Genomic DNA, 22,034 nt, shown 5'->3' on the forward strand with positions numbered 1-22,034 from the left:
CACCATCAGCACAACAAGCACAGGAGACAGCAATTTCAACAGCAGTTGCCACCAGTTGCCAGAGAATAGTCACGAAAAGAAATCAAACTGATGTGGGACCTTGTCATTAGACATGGCCTGCTGTAAGTTTTTCAGTGAATTCATGGCGTCGTTGATGTGGGTGTCATTTTCTCCTGGTATGTATGTGCAACAGGAAGTCCCAATGATGTGGCACACACCACCTTGTGCTGCCGTCAACAAGTCCAGAACCATCCTGTTTTGCAAGACCATCAGTCTAATAGCCTGAATCTCTCTATTTTGTCCATCGTTGACTTGCAGCGAGAGATTCACAAAGGATTGAAAACGATAGTTCAGTGTCTCGATGAAGAGCGATAGTTTCCCAACCCCAATCTGAGGGAAGAGCGCAAGGACAACTTTGTCTCCGGCAGACCATACTTTATGGTCCTCTGGAACGTTCGCACCCCAGACAGGGTCATGAGGGTCAAAGGTTGCAACTGCTCTGCGTCGACGTCCAGTAGAGTTACGTGCTCCTGTCAACAAATGGTGTCGTATCCTGTAGGTGTGGTCTGTCACCCACACTGGTGCACACACTCCTGTCCAGTTGGCGGGCAGCATCGGATAAACCTTGTGACCACAAAGCCACCAGCCATTCTGTATGAAGTATGTTCCGTTCGATGGTGTAGCCATGTTGGTTGGAGAGCCCTCCCCACCTGAAATGGCTCTCTTATCTTGACACTCATCGGTGATGTCCAGAGCTCCCATCCAGTTTCCTCCTGGAGAGCAGTCGTCGTTAATGCAGACGTGGGTCTTGTTGCCTTGGATGTAACATGTGTAATTCACTCCAGCTGGTCTTTCTGTGTAGGCCACTTGTGGTATTGTTCGTCCTTTAACAGTCACATTGAGATTTGTCCAGAATAGCTGATCACAGGCACCGTCAGCAAGTCCAGGGCGGTAAGGGTCGGCATCTTTGACTGCGACGGCACGGTGCTGATATCCAACTCCTCCCATGGATGCCATACATTTTGCTTCAGTGACATTCATTGCTCTGGCCTCCAAGCGAACTTGCGTGGAGGAAGGGGGGAGTTTCGAACACACATAGCATCCCTCCTGTGTGTGAGCTCTCACAGTGAACCTGACATACCGGTACCAAGTGTTGGTTTCGTATGGGTTTCTGGGGTCCCATGACCAGTCCTCAAAGTTCTCATCATGTGACCATCGTTTACCACGGGCAACATTGTCATTTGGTCTGTTCAGATGAGTCAATAGACCATAGCACGCTCCAACCACAACGCAGCAGAGGATCCATCTGGCATATGGAGCCCCGTTGCTACTAGGATGGCAGAGACACTGGGACATCCCCTCGCCTAGCGGAGTGGGGATCGATGAATTCTTCACCAACATTGAGACGCCTCGCCCTAAACGACGGGGCCCCTTTGTAGTCAGCCTTCCCCACCACTCCGAATTAGGGGTCCAGCACTCTCTGCAACTTGCAGTGGCTGAGGTGAATCCAGCTGGGCCGTTGAGAGATTTTTACCGCCGTGGGAGTAGCAAGCAAAACTTGGAACGGTCCCTCCCACCGCGGGCTGGCCCAGTTCTTTCTTTTGATGACCTTGATGTAGACCCAGTCTCCTGGATTGATGGTGTTGTCCACCTGTGAGGGAGAGAGATCAGGCGGCAGTAAATTTGCATTTGACACATCTTTCAGTTTGAGCGTCCTGATTAGATAATCTGCCAAGGTCTGTTCTTCATCTGCTTTTTGCAAATCTGCAGGGAACACTGGTAGTCTATATGGTCTCCCATGTATGATTTCAAAAGGTGTTAGTCCTTCTGAAGTGGGAGTAATTCTCATATAGAGCTTCACTAAGTCGAGGCACTCTGGCCAAGGTCTGCCTGTTGTTTCCATGCATTTTTTCAACCTGCTTTTGATGGTAAAGTTTGCCCGTTCAACCAGGCCTGCGCTCGAAGGATGCCAAGCACAGTGGTTTTTTTAACGTTATTCCGAGGTGTACAGCCATGTTCTGCACAACTTGGTTCACAAAGTGTGGACCATTGTCACTGTAAATGGTTTGGGGGATGCCATGAGTTGGTATGATGGTTTTGCAGATAGCTTTTGCCACTGTTAAGGCATCTGCGCGTTTAGATGGAACTACTTCCACCCATTTTGAAAATGCATCAATCATCACTAGGCAGTATTTGTAAGGTCCACTTTGTGTGAGTTCAATGAAATCCATATGCATGATTTGAAATGGATAAGAGGGTTTTGGAAATGAGCCTCTCTTAGGCTCATGTTTCCTTGTGGATTATGTTTCACACAAACAGGACATGCTTTACAAAAAAAATTTAAGTAAGCATCTAAACCAAAGGTAGTGTTAATTGTTGATCTATGATGGACTTCATCCCTCCTGTCGACACATGGCAAGGCCCATGTGTCGCAAGCGCTGCTGCCTTAAAAAGTGATTTTGGTAAAACAGGTTTGTCATTGATGCGGTGGATATTATCTGTATCCACTATTGCACCTTTTGTCGTCCACATTCGTTTTTCCACCATTGGAGCATTGCCCTGCATATCTGTCAGTACAGTCTTATCTATGAGTTGTGTGTCCTCTGAACCCACTAAAAAAATTTCATGGCCATGTCTCCCTGCAGCTGCTTCTTTTGCAATCTTGTCTGCTAATCTGTTTCCATTTGAGACTTCATCTCTGCCAGTGGTGTGAGCAGCACATTTACACACAGCTAGTTTAGCAGGTAAAAGAATGGCCTGCAACAAGTCTTTTAACAAGGAGGCATGGGTAACCGGCTTACCGGTTGATGTTGTCATCCCTCTGCGCTCCCATTGTTTCGCAAAATAGAACAGAGTAGAAAACGCATACTGACTGTCTGTGTATACAGTGACTTCCTTATCTTCCGCTAATTGACAAGCTCTTGTTAGAGCAATCAGCTCAGCAGCCTGTGCTGACCTGGTGTATGGAAGCTTCTCTGCTTCAACAATCTGGTTTGGCAATTTCACAATTGCATAACCACTTTGATTGTTTCCTTTAAGATCCTTTGAACATGATCCATCCACAAACCACTTTTCCCCCTTGTCAAGTGGCGTGTCACTTAAATCTCCTCTGGGCAGCTGTAGATGTTCTGTAGCATCCAAACAGTTATGTGGTGTTCCATCCCCTGGCAACGGGATCAACGTTGCTGGGTTAAGGATTGTGCACCTCTTTATCACAATGTGTGGTTGTGACAGAAGTATAGCAGTGTAGGACAGATGTCTGGCTGGTGACAAAAAGTTCATTTTGCTTTGCAGCAGCAACACATCTACAGCATGTGGAACCAGCAGCTCCATTTTGTGAAAGAGCACCACATCTGCAGATTGTCTCACTGCAAGCGCCGCCGCGCATACTGCTTGGACACAGTCTGGCAAAGACAGAGCCACTGGATCCAGTTTTTTTGAATAAAATGCAATTGGTCTTAGTTTGCTGCCATGACTCTGCAGTAACACTGAGGTCATAAAACCATTCCTGCAGTCTGCTGTTTGCACAAAGGTTTTATTGTAGTCTGGCAAGATAAGAGTTGTGGTTTCTATCAGAGCCTGTTTCAGCACTACAAAAGCATCATCCGCTGCTGGTGTCCACATGATTTTTTCTGTCATTGTCATGGGAACTCCATGCACAATATCCAGCAGCGGTTGTGTTTTTTTCCGCATAATATGGGATCCATGCTCTGCAGTAATTGCAGAGCCCCAAAAATGACATCATTTGTTTTTTTGTTTCAGGTTTCGGTGTATCTGAAATAATCTGCTTTCTGGTTCTTTGTATCTGTCTTCCAGAAGCTGACAAAGTGTGACCTAAATAGTTCACTTCCTGTCTGACCCATTGTAACTTATTTTTGTTCACTTTATTCCCTGTTTTGCAGAGATAGTGTAACAATGCTAAGGAGTCTGCCTTGCAAGCAGCTTCAGTTTCAGAGGCTACCAGGAGATCATCTACATAAACTAGAAGTTGGCTTTTGTTTGACATCTGAAAATCAGCCAAACAGGACATGATAGCTTGAACGAAAATAGTTGGACTATCAGCAAATCCTTGTGGCAATCTGGTGTATGTATAGCTTTGTCCTTTAAAGGTAAAAGCGAACCAAAACTGTGAGTCTGGGTGAATTGGCACTGAGAAAAATGCATTGCTGAGATCAATTACTGTGAAATACTTCTGATTAGGTTTCAAAGTGTTCAGAAGTGTGTGTGGGTCAGGCACATTGGGTGCTCTTGTTTGCACTGCATCATTCACTGCTCGTAAATCTTGTATCATTCGCCAATTAATTTTGTCGGCCTTTTGGACTGGAAAAATGGGAGTGTTGCAAGGAGAATCCGGGCATTCCCTAATGATTCCTCCTGCCAAAAGATCATTTATAACAGGGGCAATCCCATTTATTGCCTCCTGTTTTAAAGGATATTGCTTAACTCTCGGACGCCACTCTGATCTTGGTTTGATCTGTACTGGGGAAATGGATCGTAAAAGACCTACATCAGATGGGCCCTTGGTCCACAGTTTTTCAGGAAGCCCAGCCAATTCCCCCTCCTCCTTTTCACTCAAACAAATGTCAACTAGTCAGGGAAGCGCACAAGCGCCTGCTCTGCCTACAGCCACTTCACACACTGTTTGCTTCCACACGTCACAACTGGTACTGTAGCTCCACCCATCACCTTTGTCCTCATAATCAGTCACAGATCCAGCAAGTTTAATTCGGGAACCCACATCTGCCCACGTTATACTGTGAGGTTTAAACAATGAGATGTGGGGTACAGCCGACAATTTGTATCTATCTTTCTGAGGAGCGGGCAGGAGTACAGCGGCAGCCGCAAATGACCTGCGATCAGTGTACAGAGCAGTGATTGTTAAAGTTACTTCTGTGTCGCTGAGAAAACTTCCAATATAGTCATCTTGTGGATCAGTGAGAATATTCATGGTGACATGTAATTCAGTACCAGTCATTTCTGATTCAGGTTGGGACAATTGTTTTCGAGCTTCACCCAGCAATCTGCTTGGGAGTTTAGGATTTCGTTCAGGAGGGATGGCATAGGAGCAGCAAATCTGTTCACCTGCTTGTGCAGCATATGAGTCCACATCTCTCACTCTACATGCTCGCATGCCATCCTTTACTGGAATTATTGCAATTCCCAACCGAGTCATCAGATCTCGTCCCAACAGGTTTATGGGACATTTTGGGGATAGGACAATCGAAACTGAAGCCATGCTTCCAGTTTCCTTATCTCTCACTTCAACTGGATTAGAGATACTCTCCTTGTGTACCTGCCCATCAGCAGATTTCACCCAAATAGTATTTTGGGAGGCCTTTAGATTTGGGACTTTAGTTTTTATCACGGTTTTACAAGCCCCAGTATCACACAAAAACTCGACATCACTGCCTCCAATGTTTAGAGTAACATATGGTTTTTCTTTTAATGTACTCAGAATGTCCCACGCTGTATGGACATCTACTATTTCTTCCTCTATAGGAGCACCAGGGGTCAAAGGGGGGGGGGGGGGGTCTAGTCATGCTGAGAATTTGGCCTTTCCTCTGCCCCTCCCTGCACCCTTTGATTGATATTGTTTTGCAGAACGACACTCCCTTGCAAAGTGTCCTCGTTTCCCACAGTTCCAACAGTTTGTATCTGATGGGGGTTTTGATTTATACGGCGGCCTGTGACCTTGTTGGCCTCTACCTCTCCCTCTGCCTAGCTGGGACCCTTGGAAGAAGACTGTTGTATCTTCATCTAGTTCATCATCATCATTATCTAGATGAAATACATCAGAACTTTTGCCTTTTTTGATCACTTTTTCAGCATGTCTGGCCCATTGCATAGTTGTTGTCACACTTGCAACATCCACTTCCACCAAATGTTTCCTCACCCAGTTGCCTATTTCAGGGCGGAAATTAGTGAGGAGCGCATTTTTAAGCTGTTGTTGATAAGCACTCTCAGCTGTATCATTGAATGGGATGCCACTATGCACCCTGAATTCTTTTTCAAATCTCAAACGAAAATCATCAGTATCTTCGCCAGGCTTCTGTTTTATTCCTGCCAAATGACCATAATTCGCTCGTCTTTGAAATATAGTTCGCACTCTTTGCACAAGACCATTCCATTGTGCTGCATACTCCCCTCCCAATTGATTTCCCTCAACGGGATAGGGAAAAGGCCCTTGATTATTTCTACCTGTATAATTTCCCCTAACCTTTGCCCAGTCTTTTCCCAAGGAGGACATTGCAGCTTCTCCTGCCTCATGTCCATTCAGTCTATAGGAATGTATAATTCCAGCCATGTCCTCTGCCCATATAGCTGGGTCTTCAGCAACAGGGGTAACCCCTTCAACTGCTCTTCTTGCCTCTTCCAAAGTCCATGGCCGGAAAACATATGTATGTGGGAGTTGGCCTTCCCCTACATTAGGGTTTGGCACCTGTATCATTGGGCACACATCAACCTTGTCCAAATTTTGAGAAAATCTAGCAGCAGTGGTCAAACTTCTTGTTTGTACAGGACTTCTAGTAATGTGACCCTGACTTCTTTTGCTGTTATATGGGGGGGGGGGCTGCAGGTTTGTTAAGCTTGGATACAAGTTTTGTGTACGAGCGGAAGGCCCCTCTTGCTCCTCTGCTCGAGCTGCGCCTTCAGCGTCGGCGGGAGCCGTGGCCGCGGCAGTGCGCCTGCGCACTCCGGCCTCATTGTCTTCCGGCCTGACAAACATAGTCTCAGCCTCACCACCTTTCATCTTTCTATCTTTTGTCTTTTGGATTTGTTCTTTTCTCTCTTGTGAAGCTTTCAACCACACTTTAGCACAATCCAATTCTCTTTCTTTTCTTTTCTTTTTCAGTCCATTTTTCTTTTTATCCATACTCTCTTCTAAAACATCAACTACTATCTTCCACACTTCAACTCTCAACTTCCCTTCTACTCCATACTTTTTCTTCCACTTCGGCATATATTGCATGCAATTAAGAAATCTACTCGCCATGTACTTCTCATCTCCGTCAAGAGGTAGAGATTTACCGTTTTTATTTCACATCTTAATTCTAGTAATTTTAGGTTATACAATTTATTTTCTCAAAAATATTATTATTATTATTACTTATTTATTACTTATTTATTTAATTATGTCTTTGAGGATCCTCAATGCAGGTTTAAATTGACCTTTCAACAAATTACTAGCCTGTATTATTGCCGTGGATCAATGCTAGAACTGCTTCTTAGTCAATTTATCCTACCAGTCACACACTCAATCACACAAACTCCAGCGCTTTTTTAGGCCTATCCAGGGATGGGTGTAAAACCCTCCCAAACAGCTTTGGAAAAACGGACAAAAGAAAAAATCTACGCCCTTCTTCAATTAAGAAAAAGAAGCTCTGTTTTTCTTAGCCCGTTTCTTCCACTGGGACTTGAACCCAAGCTATTCTTTGGCTTGGAAAAACATACAAAGAAAAATCTACGCCCTTCTTTGATTAACAAAAAAGAAGCTCCGTGTTTCTTAGCACGTTCCTTCCACTGGGACTTTAACCCAAGCCAGATCCCTCAGCTCGGAAAAACAGACAAAGAAGAGTCTACACACTTCTTCGATGAACGAAAAAGAAGCTCTGCCTTTCTTAGCCTGTTTCTTCCACTGGGACTTGAACCCAAGCTATCTCCCGTGCACCTCTATGTGTTACGCGTTTAACAACACAACACAATTTCAAGCCTTTAACTTACTTGTCCCCTGGTTCGTTGCACTGCCTTGTCCCGTCAATCCACCTCTGTCAGACGAAGGCAGACCTAAGATGCTGGCCCAGCGAAGAATTTCCTTCCCAGGTCTTTCTTTACCAGGTCCGGCTAGTGGACGCTGGCCCGTCGACGGTGTACAGCGCGTCGTCCTCCGTCAGCCAGATGATGGGTATGAGGGTCCCGGGTTTCGGCACCAAAATGTTAGAGATTTGCTCACTCCAACTTATTTTGCAAGAACCACACAGAGACAAGGCAAGTTCTTTTAGACACCTGCAGGTGGAGAGATCACTCGCTACAGGAATGAAATCTGAAAGGTCTCCTTCCTGCAAGGGCATATTTATTAGGAGGAACAGAGTGGGGGTGAGAGTGGGGGTCAGAGTAGACAAATGGCCGAAGCCCCTGGCTGATCAAAGCACAGCAGGGGGTCCTTCACGATGTTGTGTGAACTAAACAACTTTGATTGCTTCCTCTGCAGCTAGTCACTTTGTTCTACTACTTTTATTAAGACAGGACAACCGAGTTTAAGTATTACAGGTTACATTCCAACATAATCATAGGATCAAACTAACCTGAAAACCCTAACAACTCGTTTAGCAAAGAACACAGCCTCTTCACTGGAACCAGAGGGCCAATACTCCCGCATTTGTGTGGTGACAAGGGTGCGGTTTCTGGAATACAAACAACCTGATGAAAAGGGGATTTAGTGTCGCGCTTATGTCTAGCAATTTCTCCCCATGAGCCATATCGATTAGAATTAGCGTTGGTAGTTGCCTGAGAGAAGAATGTTTGAGGCTCATGGTACTCTATCCCTCCAAATAAAATAACCCCGAAAAAAATACAATGGTAACACAAACCAGGAAAAGCAACCAAAAACACATGGCAGACTTTGCGCAGGCCACAGCCCGATTAAAGTACTCACCAAATGACTCTCTAATGCTCATGTTTTTGGATCTCCTCAGAGTCAGCACCCTGAGCTTCGGGTTGGTGTCTTGGAAATTGGCTTCTGCTAGCTTTCGTGTCAACCCTGGATCTTGGCACCAGGATCAGGCACTATTACCAGACTTTGCTCACCTTCCGTACTTAGGTTGGGTCTGCAGAGATCACCTTTTTACAATGAGATAAATGAATCCACGTGTTGCGTTCGGTTATTTTCAAAGCATTAGGTGTCGTGAGTAGTACCAAAAAGGGACCTTCCCACTTGGGTGAATGCCAATTCTTCCTCTTGATACTCTTGATCAAAACCCAGTCTCCCGGTACCACTTTGGGGTCTTCCTGCGGAGAAATGGGTTCATCATCAGTGTTATTGGTTAGATTCTTTTGACGTTCCAACATTTTTCTCATGTAATCAGCTAACGTGGCTTCCTCTGGGATCTCCCATGTGTTCTTGAACTGAGGAAGCCTGTAAGGCCTTCCAAACATAGTTTCATAGGGAGTTAGCCTAGGGAGTATGTACATTTTGACCAGGTCTAAGCACTGAGTCCATGGCCGTTTGGTTTCTTCCATACATTTCTTTAATCTGTTTTTTATAGTCGCGTTAAATCGTTCAACAAGGCCAGCTGACTGTGGACTGTAGGAACAATGGTTCTTTAGATTTATGTGGAACATTCTCCCAATGTTATGCACTATTTGATTTACAAAATGTGGACCATTGTCGCTGTAAATTGTTTCTGGAATACCGTATCTTGGAATGATGTCTTTGCATAAGGCTTTTGCCACTGTGAGTGCATCAGCATGTTTGGTAGGAAATGTTTCTACCCATTTAGAAAATGCGTCTATTATGACCAAACAATATTCTTTCCCTTCACATTTATGTAATTGGATATAATCCATATGTATTGTCTGAAACGGATACAATGGAGTCGGGAATTTCCCTCTCTGAGGTCTTAAATTGCCTTGTGGGTTATGTTTAGCACAGATCAAACACGCTCTGCAAAATTGTTGTGAAAAAGCTGCAAAGCCGTATGTTGTATAAATAGCTTCAACTTGTTTCACCATACCCCCGTCGAGACATGGGTGACTCTATGACTCGAAATAGCAGCCCATTTGAACAAGTTACGAGGCAAGACAGGTTTGCCCAAAGGTCACACAAAAAGACCAGCAGTGTTTTTAGTTGCACCCCGTTTTTCCCAAGAGAGCCGTTCCTGGGAGGGGCTCTGAGACTGCATGTCAAGCAACACATCAGGTGTGACATCGAATAATGAGCTGTGAGAGACGAGAGGACATGGAGCAGGCCCTCTGCAGCGGCCTTAGCGGATTTGTCAGCAAAAGCATTACCGAGAGAAACAGGATCAGAGCTCGCAGTTTGAGCACCACACTTGCAAACCGCTACCTTTAAAGGTAGCTGGACAGCGTCCAAAAGTTGAGTCAGTAATGTGGCATGGGTGACGGGCTTCCCTGCAGAAGTTATCATGCCACGGTTGCTCCACTGCTGAGTAAACACGTGCACTGTAGCAAAAGCATACTGACTATCAGTCCAGATAGTGACGGATTTGTTTGCAAACAAATTGCAGGCCCCAGTCAAAGCAATGAGCTCAGCGGCCTGTGCAGACATATTGGATGGCAGTTTAGCAGCCTCCAAAACCACGTCGGCAGTAACAATGGCATACCCAGTAAGGGTCACACCAGATTCATTTTTCTTAGAAGACCCATCAACAAAAAACACATGACCATCTGGCAGAGGCGTATCTTCCAAATCAGGCCGAGCCTTTGCAATTTGTTGGGCAACATCGACACAATCATGGAATTCGCCGTCGTCAGGAAGGGGAATGAGAGTGGCAGGATTGAGTGTCGTGCATCTCTCAATGGTCAGATGCGGCTGAGACAGCAACGTAGCCATGCAAGAAAGATGACGCGCAGGCGACAGAAAGGTCATATTAGTCTGTAGCAGAAGAGCTGAGACAGCATGAGGAACCTTCAGCGTCAAAGGATGAAACAACACAACACCAGCACTGCTCTCCACAGCCATGGAGGCCGCCACCACGGCCCTCACGCATGGAGGGAGAGCACATGCAACACTGTCCAGTTTAGAGGAATAAAAAGCAATAGGTCGCAACTTCGAGCCATGTGATTGGAGCAAAACGGAGGTCATGTAATGACCTTTGCAGTCAACAGTTTGTACAAATACCTTTTCATAGTTGGGCAAGGCTAGAGTGGAGCTGGAGACCAAAGTCTGCTTGATCAAAACAAAAGCATCCTCAGCTTCAGGAGTCCATTGTAAGTGAGTGGACATTGAGATGTCTTCCACATACATCAATCTGGACAGAGGAGCAACAATTTGGGCATAATCCAGTATCCAGCTTCTACAATAACCTGTGAGACCCAAAAAAGACATCATTTGCTTCTTTGTTAGTGGCTTAGGAGCTTGTAAAATAGAGGCTTTTCTGCTCTCAACTATGGATCGACCTTGGGAACTTAGATTGTGGCCTAGATACTTAATTTCAGTGGACCACAGCTGAAGCTTGTTCTTGCTGACCTTGTGGCCTTCACTTGCCAAGTGATGCAGCATTGCAAGCGTGTCTTTCTGGCAAGAGGCAAAATCAGGAGATGCTATCAAAATGTCATCAACATAGAGCAAGATTTGACTTCCCATTGGCGGGACAAATTTAGCCATGCTGGCTGCCATCACCTGTGAGTAAATTGTCGGGCTTTCACAATACCCTTGTGGTAACCTCGTAAAGGTGTACCTTGAGCCAGCATATGTAAATGCAAACCAAAACTGACTTTCTTCTGCAATAGGGACAGAGAAAAAAAGCATTGCTAATGTCAATCACTGTGAAGAATTTCGCATCAGGTTGTCAATGAATTCAATAAGGTATGCGGGTCAGGGACACAAGGCGCTCTCTGAATAACAGCATTGTTTACAGCTTGCAAGTCTTGCACCATTCTCCACCCCACAGAAGGGGGTGCCTTCTTCACAGGGATAATTGGAGTATTGCAAGGAGAATCCGGGCAAGGAACAATGACACCCGCTTTTAATAAATCAGAAATAACAGGTGCGATCCCCTGTAAGGCATCAGATTTTAAAGGATATTGCCTCACACAAGGGCGGTATTCAGTTTTAGGTCTTATGACAACAGGAAGCGCACCTTTCACTAAACCAACGTCAGAAGGACCCGCAGACCAAAGATGACTTGCGACCTCGGCGAGGATGTGCTCGTCATCTGACATCAACACAAAATCTCAAAATGAGGGTGTTTGCTCAACACCAGGATCAGCGTGGATTCCACTAATGAATGACAAGTCTCGAGTCATATTTTGTTTGAAAAGCTTGGTGGAAGGACTATAAAAGGAGTCAGGATTAACCTGAGTCCAGTCAGAAGCTGCCAAGGCATCACCAGCCATAAATCCCAAACTTTGCCACGCTGCGGTGTGAGGCCTGTAGAGAGAGAGATGTGGAGCGGAGTGGGAGACATGTGCAACCTCTGAACAGCAGGGGGAGCCGTTTGTATAACTACACAAGCACGGCTTTCACCATCATGCAGAAGGAAAGATGCCGTCAAAGTGGCAGGTGTAGCAGCCTCAAGCATGTTCTCGTAGTTGTGATCAGGACCAGGTGTGTCTTTATGCCACATAGTTATGTATAGTTTATCGGCTTCCATTGCCTGTTCAGGGCAGTGCAAAAGAGTGGCCACACGGGCCAAAAGAGGGGAACCAAATTCCATCACTTCTGCATCAGCCAAATCCAATGAATAAAAATAGTAGCAGTGAAATTGACCAAAAATCTGTAACTGGTGTCGCCTTTTGACAACAATTTGACCGTCAAGAGACACAAGGGAAAGCCCAAGGGCAGTGAGAGCATCTCTACCTAGCAAATTAATAGGGCAACTGGGCATCAGCAAAACGGGAATGCAACAACTTCCCCCTTCCGGGTCCCGTATCCAAACTGGTCGAGACTGGGGAACTGGGGTTGCCAGCCCATTTGCTGCTCTCACCCAAAAGGATTTACCGTTTTTTTGCACACCTGCAGGTATGTCACGACATGCGGTTGCACATGCCCCTGAGTCACACAAAAAGGTTATTGGAGTCCCATTTAGAGTTATCACTGGCTTCTCAATATTGTTCATCAACAAATCTTGAATGTTCAAATCTACATCAACAGGGGGAGCTGTTGACAAGACAGTTGTTCCAACTGTATTTTGATCGTTGTCTAGTCATAAGGGAGGTCTACTCCCGCCCTTGTAATTACCTGGGCAGTTTCTTGCTATATGGCCTGTCTTCCCACATGACCAGCAAATAGGAGGTTGAGCATTGTACCGTTTTGACTGACCTGAAGCGGGCTGGTCATTTGTTCCATAATTGGGAGGATCACGACTGTACCCCCGCTACCTTTGCCATGGAATTTGTTACGACCACGCCCCCCTAGGCGTGGTTCGAAGGTCTTATTTTGATAGAACACTTTAGACTGCCCTCCTTCAACAAAAAACACGGTGTCTGTTTTCCCCTTCTCTTTTGCTCTTTTTGAATTGACAACTTTTTCGGCGTGTATTGCATGATGAATGAACTGTGGCAAGGTAGATGTCGGGAAAGTTATCATATGTTTAGTGATCCAGGTTTGGATTGCTGGTCGCGAATTTGCATGTAGAGCATTTTTGAGTTGTTGGTCATAAACATCAGTTCCATGCTCCAAGCCACTATTGGCTTTGAACACTCTTTCTATTCTGTGTCTAAAGTCTTCAAACAACTCATCTTCTTTTTGTTTGGTTCGGCCAATGTCTGTGTAATTTGCTCTACGTTCGAACACACTTACACATGCACAAACTTATCACCAACAAAGGTGGGCATTTTACTAAAGTTTGCAAAGTTCCACATTTTTGGGCGTGACAGGATTAGGAATGAACATATCAGTTGAGCAGCTGAGAGACAGTCTCTCCAGCGCGCCTGGGTCCCCTACCGGTGGGACATGCCCAGAACACCTCCCCAGGGAGGCGTCCAGGAGGCATCCTGATGAGATGCCCGAGCCACCTCAACTGGCTCCTCTTGACGTGGAGGAGTAGTGACTCTACTCCGAGTCTCTCCCGGATGACCGAGCTTCTCACACTATCTCTAAGGGAGAGCCCAGACACCTTGCGGAGGAAACTCATTTCGGCCGCTTGTATCCGGGATCTTGTTCTTTCGGTCACGACCCATAGCTCATGACCATAGGTGAGGGTAGGAGTGTAAATCGACCGGTAAATTGAGAGCTTTGCCTTTTGGCTCAGCTCTCTCTTCACCACGATGGACCGGTACAGAGTCCGCATTACTGCCGACGCTGCACCGATCCGCCTGTCAATCTCGCGCTCCATCCTCCCCTCACTCGTGAACAAGACCACAAGATACTTGAACTCCTCCACTTGGGGCAGGATCTCATCCCGGATCCGGAGAGGGCATTCCACCCTTTTCCGACCGAGGACCATGGAATCCGATTTGGAGGTGCTAACCCTCATCCTGACCGTTTAACACTCATCTGCGATCCGCTCTAGTGAGAGCTGATGATCACGGCCTGAAGAAGCCAACAGCACCACGTCGTCTGTAAAAAGCAGAGACGCGATGCTGAGGTCCCCAAACCGGACCCCTTCAATGCCTCGGCTGCGCCTAGAAATTCTGTCCTTAAAATTATGAACAGAATCGGTGACGAAGGGCAGCCTTGGCGGAGTCCAACCCTCACTGGGAACGAATCCGACTCCAACCAAACTGTGGCATCGGTAATACAGGGACCGAACCGCCCTTATCAGTTAGCCCGGTACCCCGTACTCCCGAAGCACCCTCCACAGAACCTCCCAAGGGACACGGTTGAACGCCTTCAAGTCCACAAAACACATGTGGACTGGTTGGGCGAACTCCCATGCACCCTCAAGGGTTCTGCCAAGGGTGTAGAGCTGGTCCACTGTTCCACGGCCTGGACGAAAGCCACACTGCTCCTCCTGAATCCGTGGTTCGACCTCCCGATGGACCCTCCTCTCCAGCACCCCTGAATAGACCTTACCAGGGAGGCTGAGGAGTGTGATTCCTCTGTAATTGGAACACACCCTCCCCTCCGGTCCCCCTTCTTAAAGAGGCGAACCACCACCCTAGTCTGCCAATCCAGAGGCACTGTCCCCGATGTCCACGCAATGTTGTAGAGGTGTGTCAGCCATGACAGCCCCACAACATCCAGAGCCTTTAAGAACTCCGGTCGAATCTCGTCCACCCCCGGGGCCTTGCCACCGAAGAGTTTTTTAACTACCTCAGTGACTTCGACCCCAGAAATTGAAGAGTCCGCCTCAGAGTCTCCAGGCCCTGCTTCCACAATGGAAGGCGTGTAGGTGGAATTGAGGAGGTCTTCGAAGTATTCTCCCCACCGACTCACGACGTCTCGAGTCGAGGTCAGCAGCACACCATCCCCACTGTAAACAGTGTTGACGTTGCACTGCTTTCCCCTCCTGAGACGCCGGATGGTCGACCAGAATTTCCTCAAAGCCGTCCGGAAGTCATTCTCCGTGGCCTCGCCAAATTACTCCCACGCCTGGGTTTTTGCCTCAGCAACTGCCGACGCCGCGTTCCACTTCGCCATCTGGTACCTGTCAGCTACCCCGGAGGCAGCCAAAACGGCCCGCTAGGACCCCTTCTTCAGCTTGAGGGTATCCCTTACCGCCGGTGTCCACCAGCGGGTTCGGGATTGCCGCAACGACAGGCACCAACGATTTTACGGCCACAGCTCCTGTTCGCCGCCTCAACAATGGAGGTGCGGAACATGGTCCACTCGGACTCAATGTCACCCGCCTCCCCCGGGACGTGGGAAAAACTCTGCGGGAGGTGGGAGTTGAAGCGCTTCCTGACAGGGGATTTTGACAGACGTTCCCAGCAGACCCTCACAGAGCGTTTGGGTCTGCCAGGTCGGACCGGCATCTTCCCCCACCATCGGAGCCAACCCACCACCAGGTGGTGATCAGTTGACAGCTCCGCCCCTCTCTTGGCCCGAGTGTCCAAAACATGCGGCCGCAAATCCGATGACACGACTACAAAGTCGATTATCGAACTGCGGCCTAGGGTGTCCTGGTGCCAAGTGCACACATGGACACACACACTTATGTTTGAACATGGTGTTCATTATGGAAAATCCCACGTGAGCATTGAAGTCACCCAGTAGAATGATAGAGTCCCCGGAAGGAGCGCTCTCCAGCACTTCTTCCAGGGACCCCAAGAAGAATGGGTACTCTGAGCTGCCGTTTGGTGCATAGACACAAACAACAGTCAGGACCCGTCCCATCACCCGAAGGCGGAGGGAGGCTACCCTCTCGTTCACCGGGGTGAACCCCAGTGTGCAGGCGCACACACATACCCACACCTGCTCGACGCCTCTCACTGTGGGCAACTTCAGAGTGGAAGAGAGTTCAGCCCCTCTCAAGAGGGCTTGTACTGGAACCCAAACTGTGGAGGCAAGTCCGACTATGTCTAGTCGGAACTTTTCTGCCTCACACATCAGCTCGGGCTCCTTTCCAGCCAGAGAGGTGACAGTCCATGTTCCAAGAGCCAGTTTCTGCATCCGGGGATCGGACCGCCAAGGTCCCTGGCTTTGGCCGCCTCCCAGCCGACACAATGCACCCGACCCCTTTGGCCCCTTCCACAGGTTGTGAGCCCATGGGAAGGGGGACCCATGTTTCCTTTTCGTGCTGTGCCCGGCCGGGCCCCATGGGCGAAGGCCCGGCCACCAGACGCTCGCCTTTGAGCCCCGCCTCCAGGCCTGGCTCCTGAGAGGGGCCCCGGTGACCCACGTCCAGGCGAGGGAAAACGAAATCCATTTATGTTTTTCTTCATAAGGGGCTTGTGTGAGCCATGCTTTGTCTGGCTCCTTACCTAGGACCCGTTTACCATGGGTGACCCTACCAGGGGCATGAAACCCCAGACAACATGGCTCCTAGGATCATAGAGGCATGCAAACCCCTCCACCACGATAAGGTGACGACTCACGGAGGGGTCACTTGCCAAAAACAGAAACTCAAAGCTGGAATTCCTGTGGTCTTTTGTTGGGCCGCTGGCTTTCTCCTTCGACACAATCGCCGTACTTGGAGAAATGTCTCCTCTGCATCTCCCAATTACAATTAAGCGGCAAGCAGGATCGGATGACAACTTTCTCCCACCTTCTTCAGCAAAACGGGATGCCCAGGAAAACTAAATGCACACCTCTGTGTCAAGGGACTCTAAACTCATCAGCCCGTCAGTCGCTGATGAGTAGTGGTCGAAGGGGGTTGTACAATGGAATATGAAACAAAACCAAAAATAAACTTTTATTTTAACATCAATATACAGTATTGTTGAAACGCAATAATTGTCAACATACCAGTACTATTCATCCATCACACAACCACTCATGGAAACAGAAAAGTAATTAAGTCCAACTGCAGGTGAGCAAGAGCTCAGGATTTCACGGCACTGAGCGCTGGCACTCATAGGAAATGTGGTCGACTTCATGCAAAACACTACCGCTTTTTGTCCATATGGTGCCACCATAATCCACAAAAACTTAATCTTATCTAAGATGCCTATAAAAACAATCTGATGCAGACCACATATACACATGCTCGTGTTCACCGAGACCTGGTTGACTGACAACATTCCGGACTCTGCCGTGCATCTGGAGTGGCTAGCGTGCTATCGGGCGGACCGTGCCATTGTACGAGGGGGAAAGTCGCGAGGAGGTGGAATATGCGTCTACATCCGAGAAGAATGGTGCCGGGACTCTGTGGTGGTATGTAAGCACTGCTCGCCACTTGCGGAGTTTGTGATCATCAAGTGCCGTCCTTTTTACCTGCCGAGGGAATTTACCGCGATTCTGCTAGTCGCGGTATACATCCCGCCTTCCAACATCGAAGGTGACAGGATCGCGGCGCTTGGTGAACTGTACCAGGCTGTCAGTGAACAGCAGACAGCGCACCCTGACGGTTTCACCATCTTCGCTGGAGACTTTAATCATGCCAACCTGAAGTCTGTTTTCCCGAGGCTTCACCAGCATGTTACCTTTCCGACACGTGGAGACAGCTTCCTGGACCTAGTCTACTCTGCGCATAAGGGAGCTTTCAAAGCCACCCCCCTCCCCCATCTTGGGTTTTCTGACCGTCTCACCGTTTTGCTTTTGACCGCATACAGACAATTGGTAAAGGCGTCCAGGCCGGTTCGGAGGCGGGTTCGGGTGTGGCCTGAGGGTGCCTCCGATGCACTTCGTGACTGCTTCGACACCACTGACTGGGACTTGTTTAAGCAGGCAGCCACCTACAACGATCGGACGGACATAGAGGAGTATACTGACTCTGTTTCCTCTTACATCACGAAGTGCATCGATGATGTGACTTGCTCAAAATCCGTTGTCACTCGCGCGAACTGGAAGCCGTGGCTGACAGGGGCTGTCCTCAGACTGCTGAGGGCCAGGGACAAGGCTTTCAGAGCGGGGGATGAGCCTGGTTTGAGGACAGCGAGGGCCGACCTGTCCCGAGGCATCAAAGAAGCGAAAAAGGCGTTTTCGTGCAAGGTCTCCACCCACTTCAAGGACAGCAAGGACGCACGTAGCCTTTGGCAGGGCATTTAGACCATCACGGACTACAAGCCCGCGCCGAGGAGCTGTGAGGGCGACGTCCGTCTGCTGAATGATCTAAACCGCTTCTTCGCTCGCTTCGACGCCCAGAACAGCACTTGCCCGCTGAAGACCACTCCCCCCCCCCACACGAGCAGCCCCTGCGCCTCTCTGCCGACGGAGTGAGGAGGGCGCTTGCCGCTATTGACACCCGTAAGGCGGCGGGCCCTGACAACATCCCAGGTCGAGCGCTGAAGGACTGCGCTGGGGAGCTGTCGGGTGTCTTCACGGACATCTTTAACGTTTCCCTGCAGCAGGCCATCGTCCCCTCGTGTTTCAAGGCTGCTACCATCGTTCCTGTGCCGAAGAAACCTGCACCGTCCTGCTTCAATGACGCCCATCATCATGAAGTGCTTTGAGCGGCTTGTCATGGAGCACATCAAATCCGTTCTCCCCCCCCCCCACCATTGACCCTTTCCAGTTTGCGTACCGCGCCAAACGGTCCTCTGAGGATGCCATCTGCTCTGCCCTCCACTCGGGCTTCACCCACCTGGAGAGAAAGGACTCATATGTGAGGTTGCTGTTTGTGGACTTCAGCTCTGCCTTCAACACCATTGTGCCGCAGCGACTCATCTGCAAACTCGACGAGCTGGGCCTCAGTACCTCCCTCTGCAACTGGCTGCTGGACTTCCTCTGTCAGAGGCCTCAGGTGGTGCGTGTTGGCAACAAAATCTCCGCCAGCATCACGCTGAGCACGGGGGCCCCCCAGGGCTGCGTGCTCAGTCCATTGCTCTTCACCCTGCTGACGCATGACTGCACTGCGACCTACAGCGACAACCGCATAGTGAAGTTTGCTGACAACACGACTCTGGTGGGTCTCATCACGAAGGGCGACGAGACTCGGTACAGGTCGGAAGTTGACCTTCTGACCACGTGGTGCAGGGACAACAACCTCCTGCTGAACGTAAACAAGACCAAGGAAATCGTTGTTGACTTCCGGAAGGGTCACACCAAAACACCTGCCGCTGATCATCGACGGTGCTGTGGTGGAGAGGGTGAGCTACACCAAGTTCCTGGGGGTGCACATCAGTGAGGACCTCTCCTGGTCCGCAAACACCGCGTCACTGGCAAAGAAAGCTCAGCGCCGCCTGTACTTCCTGCGGAAGCTCAGGCGTGCATGTGCTCCTCAGGCAGTCCTGTCTACATTCTACCGTGGCACCATTGAGAGCGTCCTCACCAGTTGCATCGCTGTCTGGGGTGGTAACTGCACTGAACAGAACTTGAAGGCCCTGCAGCGCATAGTGAATACGGCTGGTAAGATTATTGGTGCTTTGCTCCCCTCCCTGAAGGACATTTACACCTCCCATCTCTCCCGCAAGGCAACCTCGATTGCGAGTGATGTGAGTCACCCGGCTCACTCTTTGTTTGACCTTCTGCCCTCTGGGAAGAGGTACAGGAGCCTGCGCTCCCGCACCACCAGACTCGCCAACAGCTTCTTTCTCCAGGCTGTTAGGACCCTGAACTCGCTACCCCCTTCTGTGTAGCGTGCGGCACTGTTGGGCTATTTTTCTAGAATGTCTGCTGTACGCTCACTTGCTCCTTTTTGCTCCTCTTACTTATTTGTTGTGTTATTTATTCATTATTTATTCAGCACGCTGTTGTTTACTTGTTTTACTTGATTGTCTATTGTGGGCCATGTCTTGTCACCGTGGGATAGGGGGGAACGAAATTTCGGTTTCTTTGTGTGTCTTTGGCATGTGGAGAAATTGACAATAAAGCTGACTTTGATAGGCAAAACAAATTGTTATTGAGCTGCAGTGTGAACGTCTCTAGCGTGTCCTCGTTTGTCCCCGGGCCCTGCTGGTGGTAGGACATGCAAGAAACACCACAACAGGGAGACATTCAGGATGCATCATAACTACAGTCCTATGCAAAACTTTGGGCACCCCTGATCATTTTCAAGATTTTCCCAGGAGTATTTATACCACAGAGCGGGTATATATAAAACACACAGATGACATGAGCGCAACTCAATAGGCTCCTTAATGGCCACAAAAAAAAGCCAGTAAGTGCGAAAGTTAAAAGCCACCAAAGCAAAGCAACAAGACAAAGGAAAAAAGTAACAGCGGCCAACCAGCCCTCCTCAATACCAAAGAACACCACAAAACACACAAAATAGCCTCTACGGGCTCCATAAACAGGTGTAAGGGCAGTCAAGTTCAACGGCGCCCAATGGACCGTGGTCGAGAGTCGGTAAAACATTACAAAACAGGCAAGCGTGTGAGCAGCGTCCTGGGCACCCAGTCGGGGCACGTGCAGATGGTCACCATGAGGCTGGCACGGTGACGGTCGTTGGTTCCGAAGAGCACTAGGGAGTGGACCTTCCACAGGGGTCACGGCTGCAAGGCCAAGGCGAGGGACCTGGTCAGCATCGGCCAGATGAGAAGGATGACCGTCGTTGAGTCACGCCGGTCCCGACCAATGTTCGCAGCCCGGCTCCCAGGGAAAAAAAAATATCCGATCTGAAGCGATCTGCACATGCTGAGGTGCGGTAGAAGGCACCAACATCACCATATGGACAAAGAGAGAGAAAGACAAAGGAGAAAAGAAGGAAATTAAGTGGAAAAGATCATATAGCAGACAAACACAGTAATATTTGAGAAGTGAAATAAAGTTTATAGGATTTACAGAAAGTGTGCAAACATTGCTTGAACAAAAGTAGGCAGGTGCATACATTTGGGCACCCCAACAGAAAAATCCTCCTTTTGCAGAAATAACAGGGTCTAAACGCTTCCTTTAGCTTCCAATTAGAGTCTGGATTCTGGTTGAAGGTATTTTGACCATTCTTCTATATAAAACATCTCCAGTTACAGGTATTTAAGGTGGCCAGTTGCAAGTTGTTCTCCTCTTTGTATCTTCTCTGAAGAGTGGCAACATGGGAGCCTCAAAACAACTGACGAATGACCTGAAAACAAAGATTGTTCAATGTCATAGTTTAGGGGAAGGATACAAAAAGCTAGCTCAGAGATTTTAGCTGTCAGTTTGCACTGTGAGGAAATGGAAGACCACAGGCACAGTTCTAGTTAAGGCCCAGAGTGGCAGGCCAAGAAAAATCAGATAAGCAGAGGCGAAGGATGGTGAGAACAGTCAAGGTCAACCCACAGAGCAGCTCCAAAGCCCAACAAAATGGTCTTAGTGCAGATGGTGACACTGTGCATCGTTCAACTATTCAGCGGACTTTGTACAAGGAGATGCTGTATGGGAGAATAATGCTGCAGAAGCCTTTTCTGCGCACATGCCACAGAGTTGCTTGAGGTATGCTAAAGCACATTTGGACAAGCCAGCTTCATTTTGGAATAAGGTGCTGTGGACTGATGAAACTAAAATTGAGTTATTTGGACATAACAAGGGGCGGTATGCATGGACAAAGAAGAACACAGCATTTCTTGCAACCCACAGTCAAATTTGTTGGCGGTTCCATCATGCTGTGGGGGCTGCGTGGCCAGTACAGGTACTGACAATCTTGTTAAAGTTTAAGGACGCATGGATTCAAGTCAGTATCAGCACATCCTTGCAAAGAATCTGAATCAGTGACAAAGTTCAAGTTGCGCAGGGACTGGATACCTCAAAAAGACAACGACCCCAAACACTGCTCAAATTCTGCTAAGGCATTCATCCAGAGGAACAAGTACAATGTTCTGGCTGTTATTTCTACAAAAGGAGGATTTTTCTGTTGTGGTGCCCAAATTTATGCACCTGGCTACTTTTGTTCAAGTAA

General features: G+C 48.3%; 1 protein-coding gene across 15 annotated transcripts in view; it reads left to right on the forward strand.

Moving 5' to 3' along the window:
• The window catches only part of rad17 (RAD17 checkpoint clamp loader component), a 183,008-nt gene that overhangs the window by 108,149 nt on the left and 52,825 nt on the right, over positions 1–22,034 (forward strand). The gene's annotated exons all lie outside the window — the stretch shown is intronic.

The sequence above is a fragment of the Syngnathus scovelli genome, chromosome 3 (genome assembly GCF_024217435.2).
Source record: "Syngnathus scovelli strain Florida chromosome 3, RoL_Ssco_1.2, whole genome shotgun sequence".
Classification (NCBI taxonomy): Eukaryota; Metazoa; Chordata; class Actinopteri; order Syngnathiformes; family Syngnathidae; genus Syngnathus; species Syngnathus scovelli.